This window comes from Nuphar pumila, chromosome 8, assembly GCF_984573655.1.
Source record: "Nuphar pumila chromosome 8, dmNupPumi1.hap1.1, whole genome shotgun sequence".
Lineage (NCBI taxonomy): Eukaryota > Viridiplantae > Streptophyta > Magnoliopsida > Nymphaeales > Nymphaeaceae > Nuphar > Nuphar pumila.
This window is the reverse complement of record NC_143256.1, coordinates 105264032-105275346: the sequence shown is the minus strand read 5'-3', so window position 1 is coordinate 105275346 and position 11315 is coordinate 105264032.

The following is an 11315-nucleotide window of genomic DNA, read 5'->3' as shown; positions in this document are numbered from 1 at the left end:
CTTACACTAAATGATACATAGTATTACGTTCCTCAACACTCTCCCTCAAACGTGAGATTATGTGAACTCTATCATTCCAAGTTTAAAGAGAAATGGATGAAACACATTGAAGGGAAAGTTCTTTGTGAAACAATCTGCAATTTATTGAGTTGTTCCAATGTATGACAATGAGATGACACCTTCCAAGTATGCCCTGTGAGTGAAGTAACAAACTATCTAAATATGCTTTGTTCTTTTGTAAAATTAAGGATTCTTAGCTATATGAGTGACACCTTGATTGCCACAATACAGTGGGGTTCCTCCATTTATCATAACTCCAATATCCTCTAATAGTCATCTCAGGCCTCAGCTATACAACCTTTGTAGCAGTGTTATTAAAAGCGCGCCTCAAGGCACGCGAGGGACTTTGTGCCTTGAGGCGCAGGCATAAGGCGCAAAAGCCCTGAGGCGCACGCCTCATACGCCTTGAGGCGTACGCCTCAGGGCGAGGCACGCCTCAAGATGAGGCGTACGCGCCTCACCTTGTTTTGGTCAAATGGGGTCGCTATCCAAATCTACTGCATCGGCGAGCTCCAAAACATCGACACGATAGGAAACATCGGCAATGGCCTCATCATTTCGAGTGTAGGGAGCGATATACGGATCTAGGCGATAACTTCACCTCAAAATTAGAAGAAAAAATAAGAAAAAACAGCAAAAGAAAGGGAGTGAAACACTTACCTTCATCGTCAGGAAGTTTTGCGGCCTCGGACCCGAAATTTTCTGGTGAATTCGCCGCGAAGAGGAAGAGGAGGAGGATGAAGGAAGCAAAGAAGAGTACGGAGAAAGCGCGATCGCCGATTCCCTCCATTTCCTTCACCGACTCCTGGCCTTCTTCATGCGAATCGAGCAACGGAGAGAAGGAAAAACTTCAGCCAGAGGAAGAAAGCGTACGTAACCATGAGTTATGGTGATGGAGACATTGCGGTCCACAGGAAAGGGGGGCAGATCAGGTCCTGCTGAACATGAGCGTTTTTGCTCATGCGGACCGTCTGTTTGCATTTTGGATGAATGCCACGTGGTTTTGTTGACTTTTGAGCTTTTTAAAATGCAAATCGAATGGTCACGATGTCGGCATGACCTGATCTGCTTCCCAAATTTAGTGTGTATGTACAGTTTGGTGAGTACTAATATATTCACCCAGACCTGTCTTTGATTGCGGATGGAAAGTGAGAAAGGCAATCCCATCCATCCACCGTCCTTTGGTATTAATGCATATCGTACCCATTTCTGCTCGTAAGTATAAAATGAGTGGCTCTCCATTCACTACCACTGCGAGCTTAGGGGCAGACACACATTGCTTAGGGGCTCTCCATTCAGCATGACTCGATCTGCTCCCCTTATTAGACTATCCAGTTAAGCGGGTATGGTTTATAATAGATCCAAGGTCCAACCAGATATAAGTTAATCGGGTCCATGTCCAAGTCCTGGCACGAATGAAATATATACATGAGGGAAAATGTTTGCTATCCTTTGTTGGTTCCAAACCCCTTAGTTGAAGCTCATACGGCGAAGGTCGTGTTGGCCAAATATGATTCCATGAATGTGTTCAACATAGTCAAAATAATAAGAATAGACTCTTATATATTATATTTTAATGTAAAATTTATGATTTTTTTAAAAAAAATTGAGGCTTACGCCTTGCTTCAGATTTTGGTGGAGCGCCTCGCTACGCCTCAACGCTTTTCACAACAATGCTTTGTAGTAACTTGACCCTTGGCCTTATAACCAGCCTCAGTTGTCGACAAGGCAATTCTCTGTTGCTTCTTATTTTTCTATGATATTAGAAAGTCACCCAAAAATACACAAAATCCCATAGTAGAATGTCTATCTTGTGACATCCCTCCAAAGTGTGCATCACAATAGGCTCTCAATTCCAAAGTAGAAGTAGAGAAAATAATGCATAGTGCATGGTTCCCCTAACATATCTAATGATCCTCAATATTTCTGCCAAATGAGTAGATCTAGAAACACTCATGAATTAACTCACAATATGAATTGCAAAAGAAATGTCAGGCCTACAAATAGTCAAGTAACTCAAACTTCCTATCAACTGCTTATGCACTGTAGGATTGTCAAGAAGCTCTCCATCAATATGTTATAGCTTGCAGTTTGCTTCCATGGGTGTGTCCACTTTTTTCTTATCATCAGGCTAGGTCAATCTAGCCTTGCTAATCAAATTCGAAGCATACTTATGTTGAGTAAGAAGATAACCCGTTTCCTAGTAAGCCACTTCGAGTCTTAGAAAGCATTTCAACTTACTCGGATATTTTATTCCAAAGCTCTCAACTGATCTTAACTTTACATTGTCAACCATCTTTGTCAGCTCCTGCAATAACCATGTCATCTACTTAAAATTAAGAGTATAAGCTATCCTTTCTTAAATACAGTCACAAACAAGTGTGAAAAAAAATCGTGAAAATTTTGCTTGATGCATAGTATATTGCCCCCTCAATTTTTTTTAAAGCTTAAAAAAAACTTTAAAAAAATATCTAAAAATACAAATAAATAAAAATGTTTTATTGATGAAGCAACAACAAATAATAAATAAAAAATCTCAAATAAATACCAAAAAATATGAGATTAACATGTAAAAGCTATGTCACATGGGTGTGGGTGTGGGTATGGGTACGGGTGCGACACGGATGCAGAGCAATTTCAAAATTTTTGGGCACAAAGACACGACTATATATATATATTTAAAAAAACATAAAAATATTGTTTTTTATAGTTTTTATACGTCTTTTGCCCTAAAAAATAGACAAAAATAGACTCGGTCAAAGTTGACTGAGTCCAAAATGTGGACGGACTCGGCCCTAGTGCGTTGATCGAGTTCGACACTTATTGACCGAGTCTACCCCGTGTCCGAATTTGCACCCATGTCCACACCCGTGTCAGTGCGTGTCGACACGGGTGCGTCGACCTCCTAGCCGAGTCTCTGTGACATAGTTTAAAAGTAACATTAATGCAACAACTTGATCTATGTAAGTATCTAAGAAATAAAATATGAGCATTCAATAAATAATTAAGAGCCAATACTTGCTATGTGAAAAAAGATAAGAAAACACACACACATATATATTGCTGTGAAAAAAACTACACAACATGACAGCTATGTAACAGGGATTCAGCTAGCAGGGTGCCGCACCCGCGTCGACGCGACTCGACGCGGGTGCGGTCAACCCGACCCTGGGTGTGTTGACCGCACCCAGGGTCATTTCGGTCCATTTTTTTGTTTTTTTGTTTCCCTATGAAATGGGCTGCGGAATTTAAAAAAAAACTTTTTTTTTTGGGGGGGGGGCTGCTCTCCTATAACCCCCCGCAAGGGGCGCCCCCCCTGGACCCCCGCCCGCTGACCGCGTAGCGGGACCCGCGTCGGGGGGAACCCCAGACCCCCCTTATATATATTTTACATTTTGCCCCTGCCGCACCCCCGCACCCAGTTTTTTTGGAAGTGCCGAATCCCTGCACCCGCACCCATGTGACATAGCATGATAGGCTTGACAGCAAAATATAACGTTCTATCGTGTATGTATATATGTTTTCCACACAAATACATACAAATTTATGTAATTAATTAAATATATATATATATATATATATATATATATATAATTGAGAAACTGATCATATAATTGAAAAACTAATTATATAACTTAGAAACAGCTTATACATGAATTATATAATATATATCCAAACACAAAATATATATGTATATAACTAAAAAACAGAAACTAAAAATGGAAAAAAAAGAAAAAGGAAAAGAAGAAGAAGAAAAACAAAGAGAGTGGTGGACGAGAGCTTAGAGGAGGAGGAGAACAAATAACAGGAAAAAAAAAGAAAAGGGAAGGGGAAGGAAAAGGGAGAAAAGGAGAAGAAGAAGAGACGGTAGTGAAAAATAGTAGAGAAAAGGGAAAAACGGGAAAAAGAGAAGAAAAAGACGGTAGAGAAAATGAAGAGGAAGAGATAAAAAGAGGAAAAAAGTAAAAAAATTGCATACCTCGGGATGATGGGTCCTTCTTCTCACTTGTAGAGAAAGAGGTGTAGCGAGAGCGGGAGAGACAACGAGAGCGGGAAATAAGAGAGGGAGACAACGAGAGAGAGAGAGAGGGAGAGGGAGAGGGAGAGGGAGAGCGAGAGGGAGAAACAAAGAGAGAGAGGGAGACAAAGAGAGGGAGAGATAGAGAGAGAGGGAGACAATGAGAAGGAGGGAGAGAGAGAGAGGGAGACTTACTGAGAGAGGGAAGGCGAGACCTCCTTCTTCTTCTTCCTTTCGACCGAGAGAGAGAGGGAGGAGGGGAGACACAAAGCCCCCATTTGACCCAAACAAAAATGAGGCGCACACCTCAGGTTAAGGCGCGCCTCATATCGGCATGCACCTCATATGATTTGCACTTTTTATGTGTGCCTCAAAGCAAAAGGTCCCTCACCTTGTGGTGAGGCGTGCCTTTTGCGCTTTGAGGCATGTTTTTAACAACAATGCTTTAAGCCTATTAGAGCCTTTCTCAATCTACATAGTTGTCCTTCACTGTTTGAAATTCCTGAGGCAATTTCATATACACTTTTTTCTCTAAATCCCTATTTAAAAATGCATTTTTGACATCAAGGTGCCACAAGTCCCACCATTTGACTAGTACCACTGCAAGTAAAGTTATGATCATTGTCATGTGGGCTACTGAAGCAAACATCTCAATAGTCTATTCTATATTGTTGATTGTATCCCTTGATTACAAGTCATACCTTGTATCTCACACTTGTTATGTCTGTCATAGTTTTAATCTTATACACATACTTGCAACCAACTACATTATTATCTTTTAGTAGTTTTACCAACTCTTAGGCTTTCATTCTCTCCATTTACCTCAATTCTCATGTGTAGCTTGTTGCCACTCAGGTTGCAGAACAACTCTAACATAGGATGATACAAATGAATCAAGGCTAGAAAAGCTTGGTGAGTGACAAAAAAGAAATCATAAAATGTGCAGGAGGAACAAGAGGGCGCGTACTCTTACGTACCTAAAGACGAGGTGGATCCATTACATGTACATTTAGATCCGCTTGAGGAACATTGGGATTTTGCTCAGGAAAATCTCTTTCTTATTTATCATGTTGGTCAAGGAAAGATTGAGTAGGTTATCATCTTATTCTCTTCTTTTTTAAAACTTTTAGGGAATGAGACTAGAAGGAAAAAGTAATTTTAATATCCTCAACTTGCCTTGTGGACTTATAATATGACATGTTATACAAGTTCAACAAGTTCGGACATCCGAACCCTTTTACTCACAAGATTATAACACCTATAACCAAGGTTGTAAGTATCATATCGTTGCTTGTATCGGTCGGGCTCAAAGTAATATCATATCGTATCATAAATTTTTAATAAAAAAATCCCAAAATTCTAAACAAATCTAAAACAGAAAAAGTTAGCATAAATTATAAAAAAATCTAGAATAGGAAAATTTAGCATAAATTATAAAAAAATAAAATTACATAAAACAATAATGAATTGCACAAAATACAACCATAAATTCACATATGAAGGCAACTACATAATTTAAATTAATAACACTCCATGCAATTGATAACTGACAATGTAAATAAAAGACAACTACATAATTTAAATTTTAAACATAATTAAAGCCTTACATCTAACCAATAAGAGTTCATGATAACTAAAAGCATTACATTTTAACCAATGTCTTACATGCCAATCTTCATCTCTAAAGTTCTAAACTACAAAGATCCTAAAACTAAACTATCTTCTTGAGCCTATTTGTCAAACATCAAGATAATATTTTTCTAAGTTCTGCATCCAACTGTTGCTCGATGATCTCTTTTTGTTGGGCCATTTTTGTTGGCAAGTGGGTCATCATCATCTTTAAAATCAGGAATAATGGTTGGAAGTCTTTCAACTTTGCATTTTTGCAAAATTCTTCTTTTTTGAATTTCTTCTAGTTCATTGATAACATCAACAAGAAAAGTTGCAAGAATAGATGAAAAATCACATGGGCATACATTTTGATCTTGACATGCAATATGTTGCTTAAATCTATGCACCTTTAATATAGCACCACAAAACAAACATCGCAAATTCAATGGTAACCCTAGTTGTGGTACATCATCAATGCTTCTGCAGTATTGCCATGCATGTTCATTTCTAATAAGACATGAACATGAAGACGACATCGAAGGATCTAAAATAACACAAAACCAATTAAAAAACTCAATAAGTAGCAAAAGATAAGAATCACCAAACCCACATTTTCCCAAAAGCACTCAATCAGAAGCAAATAATAGGGATTTTGTACCTTAAAGGTTTAACCCACTTCCTTGAGTGAAAAAATGGTGAAAATGCACTCTTGATAAAATCGCAAAAGCCCTCTCTCTTGTACACAAATCGAGCCCCAAATCGATCTCACAGAACCTAGGGTGTGTTGGTTCCCTTCTAATGGACTCTAGACATATGGAGAACTCGACCCTCAAGAGGCTTTTTAAACCCAAAATGAAAAAAAAGACAACTTTCGGCCTTTTTTAAGTGCGTCGACATTGTATCGTACGATACATATACTGTAATGTCCCGAAATTTTTAATCCAAATTTATGTGATTTTTTTTTTAATAACAGCGGAAATAATAACCAATATAGGGTTAAGCATTTCAGAACATTACATTTGAGAGAAAACTCAACACAGGTATTTCATTTCATTATGATATAAACATTTAAATTACCCTAAACCCAAGGAATCAATGGAACAGTAAATCAACAATCTCGATCCAATGCCTCATCCCGCAACTGCTCATAAGTCTACTCGTTTACTTGAAAATGGTAAAAATTGTAGGAATTAATGCAGGTATATCATGAATCTAGCATGTGATGTGGGTGTCAAAGGTGATTCTCGACATATGTCTAAACAAGTAGTTTATGCCACATAAACCAACATTCATATACATAAGCATGTAAATAGTTATCCAACAAACATAACTGAGCAGGTAAAGCATCGTTTGCAACATTAATAAGCAAGTGAATGTGTATTGCAACAATCATAACAATAACCTGTACAACTCTCAGATAATTCTTCAACTACCTCATATCTACACATTTCACAATTTTATATCGTCACAAGCTCAGAATATAAAGCATGTTAAAGAATATAAACATATCTCTCCGGTATTTTCACTCACTGTGATACCTAACTGCACTAAATTGTGTTTAAATTATCTTACCCCGCGGGTACACACGGGCACATGTGATCATCTCAGAAGAGAACGTTCGGGGGTATATTATTCAAGAGCATTTTATTAACCCGAACATTCTAACTGAGACTGAATCCCCAAGGGAGCGACCAATAGCCGAGAGAATCTCCCAATGGCTCAACTCAATACAGAATGCATCCCTAACTTCTGCAGAAGACATGAAACTACTACCTAGGACACATAGGTAGTCTTGGTCCTTAACTTCTAGACGTGGTAGTCTAATTCGTATAATTTTTACCATTTTCAGGTAAACGAGTAGACTTATGAGCAGTTGAGGGATGAGGCATTGGATTGAGATTGTTGATTTACTGTTCCATTGATTTCTTGGGTTTATGGTAATTTAAATGTTCATATCATAATGAAATGAAATACTTGTATTGAGTTTTCTCTCAAATGTAATGTTCTGAAATGCTTAACCCTATATTGGTTATTTTTTCCGCTGTTATTAAAAAAAAATCACATAAATTTGGGTTAAAAATTTTGGCCTTTTTTAAGTGCGTCGACATTGTATCGTACGATACAACATGATACATGGGTGTATCGTACGATACACCCGATTCAGATACGATACACATGTGTTGCTGTATCGTACAATACAAGGGTGTATCGTACGATACACCTAATACAAATACGATACACCTAATACAAATATAATATAAACTCGTATCGCGATACGAGTGTGTATCATATCACAAAACACAAGTAACGATACTATATCATAATGTATCGTATACAGTACAATATACACAACCATGCCTATAACCCTTCCAACCTTCGAGATACCATATAAAGCAACATTTCATAACTTTGAATGATAATTTATCTTTTTGTTAAGGTGGAATACGAACAAAACAAGTACTTCCAAACATGGTTTTAAAACTCGCCGAGTCAACTCGGTGACTCGGCTCGGCTCGACCCTCCAACGAGTCAACCCGGCAAGGCAAACTCGGGTTGCCAAGACTCGGGCTGACTCAGTCGAGTCACGAGTCATGGTGTACTCGGGTGAGTTCTGGCACCTTTGCCTTGACAAAACTCGTTGGAAGGATCGCTTGGACTCGGGCGACTCAGACCGAGTCACGAGTCACGAGTCACTGAAGACCCGCTGGTTCGTGATAATGGCAATTTTGAAATTGTTATTGCTTTACCTTTTAACGAAAACCCTTAAAGGGTCTTTAGGGTCTTCGACTCTTCAGTGTTCAAGGCTTCAAGCCTCGACTGAAGAGAGGAGAAGTCGAGAAGGTGTGGTGCAGCTGCAGCTCCAGCCATCCGACGATAACTCTGGCATGAACAACGACGCCGACAAGGAGTTTCCGGCGTGAAAAGTAACTTCGACGAAGGCACAACCTGTTTTTTTGTGTTTTGTATTTTCGGTGCAAACAATAACTCCGACGATGGCACAATAACTTTGGCGTGAACAGTAATTCCGACAAAGACACATCGACGGTGAACAGTAAGGCGTCGTTGCAAATCCAACGCATCTTTTCCAGCAAAAACAGTGCGTCGCCGTGCGATTTTTCGGCGCGATTTTCCGGCGAGATTTGTGAAGGTATGTATGCTGTATGCACACTCAAATCAGAACTTAGTGGTGTGTACTGTGCACACACGCAAGTCTGATTTCTTTTGGTGTGTGTCATACGCACACAATCTAAGGAATACCTTAACGGGTACAGGTTTTTGCGATTCTGATTTGGTTTTGATTTTGGGTTTTGCCTGTATCGTTAATTTTTTTTGGGAACGAAGCAAGCACATCGACGCTGAACAGTAAGGCGTCGTTGCAAAACTGACGTATCTTCTCCAGCAAAAACAGAGCGTCGCCACGTGATTTTTTGGCACGATTTTTCGGCAAGATTTTTTGGCGAGATTTGTGAAGGTATATATGCTGTAACTCAAATCAGGTTAGTGGTGGCACACACGCAAATCTGATTTCTTTTGGTGTGTGTCATACGCACACAATCTAAGGAATACCTTAACGGGTACAGGTTTTTAGGATTCTGATTTGGTTTTGATTTTGGGTTTTGCCTGTATCATTAATTTTTTTTGGGAATGAAACATGCACTAATGGTTTTTTTATTGTTGTTGCATTGATTGGTTTTTAGCATGCATGTGTTAATAACTTAATAGTAAAAAAATGATAACTTGCTTATGCTGATGAGCATATACAATGTTCAGTTTATGTGCATTATGTACCATGTATAGTTTTATGTGTGCATCGATTTTTGGGATCAGGTGCAGTTTTGATTCTTTTGACCCACTTGTAAATCTATTTGCAAGGTTCAGGTGGACTGAACCTCAATCGATTGGAGGATTCATGTGGACCGATCCTCAATCGATTTCAGGGTACATTTCACTGATATGGTTTTTATAAGCTCTGCAGATATGCCTTGCTAATGTTATATCTATCATGTTTATCAACTTTTTCAATCGATCTCCAAAAGTCTTCTTCCTTATGGAAATGGGGAAACCACCGAGCTCGAGGCCATCCAAGCAACCCATTTGGGTCTTTTGATTGCTCAAAATTATTATAAAAAAATGAAAGCACAGATATGTTTCCTTGAAGTTGTTAATTACCTTGCTTTTTATGTTTTGATTGTCTAAGAAAAAAATAGATATAATGCATCTAAATGTCACATGTAACCCTTTGTTCTTCTAGCAGTTCTTGTCTATCTTAAAAGTACATGATTTCTGCAACATGTCAGGGGAAACATGGCATGACAAGGACCCTGTGTGGAATCATTACTTTGTGCATAATCTACTAACTGTATCTATGTTTTTAACTTTTCAAATTTAATAGTTTTAGATTTATCAAATCATCAAAGAAATATCAGAAGGATCTTCAAGGACTCCAACAACATTCACTAAAGGAAAGGACCCTGTGTGGGATTTTGGTTTACCACTTGATAAGAAAAAGAAGAGGGTACAATGTACTTGGTGTACAAAACAAATGAGTGGTGACATTAATAGACTTAAGTATCATCTTGTTGGTATTAAAGGAGAGGTGGAACCATGCGACAAAGTCGAAGAATCTGTAAGAAAAAAAATTCGTAAGAATTTGGAGTCATTTAAGGAACACAAATTATATAAGAGAAATATTGTAAATGAGATTGGTTCCTTTGTTGAAGTAAATGATAATGATATGGACTTGTCAGATGAAAGTGATAACTCTACTGAGAAAAGATATATAAAAGGAAAAAAATTGATGACTGATGCCCAAAAGCATAATCTTGATGCTTTTGTTCAAGTGAAGGCATGGTCTCCATCAATGAAACAACTTGGAATAAAAGCAACTTTGGATAGAAAAGCTAGAGATAGGTTATGTTCAGTTATTGCGAGATTTTTTTATCATTCAGCTATTCCTTTCAACGCAGCCAATTCTCCTTATTTTACGAAGATGATTGAAGTTTGTTCTTCAGTAGGAATGGGATTGAAGCAACCTTCTTTATCTGAGATTTTTGGAAGATTATTACAAGAAGAAATAAAAAAAATTGATGATTATTTTAAAGAATACAAGGAGTCTTGGGCTGAAATGGGTTCTATTATGGCCGATGGTTGGAAAGATGCAACACAAAGGACATTGATAAATTTTTTGGTTCATTGTCCAAGGGGTATTTACTTCTTGAAATCAGTTGATGCAACAAGTATCGTGAAGAATCGAGAAAATTTATTGAAATTATTTGATGAAGTGGTGGAAACAGTAGGTGCAGAGAATGTTGTTTAGGTATATCATTTTGTTCTTTTGTAATTTTCTATTGAACATTGATATTTATAATTTGTCTAGTATGTTAATAATGTTTTGAAATTGAAAAATGACAGATAATCACAGATAATGCAGCCAACTATCAAGCAGCTGGAAAGATGTTGGAGGATAGGAGGAAAACCATATTTTGGACTTCTTGTGTAGCTCATTGCATAGATCTCATGTTTGAAGATTTGTCTAAGATAAAAAGCATAGCTGGATGTGTGGAAAAAGGAAAAAGGATCACGAAGTTCATTTACAATCATACTTTTGTTTTGAACCTAATGAGGA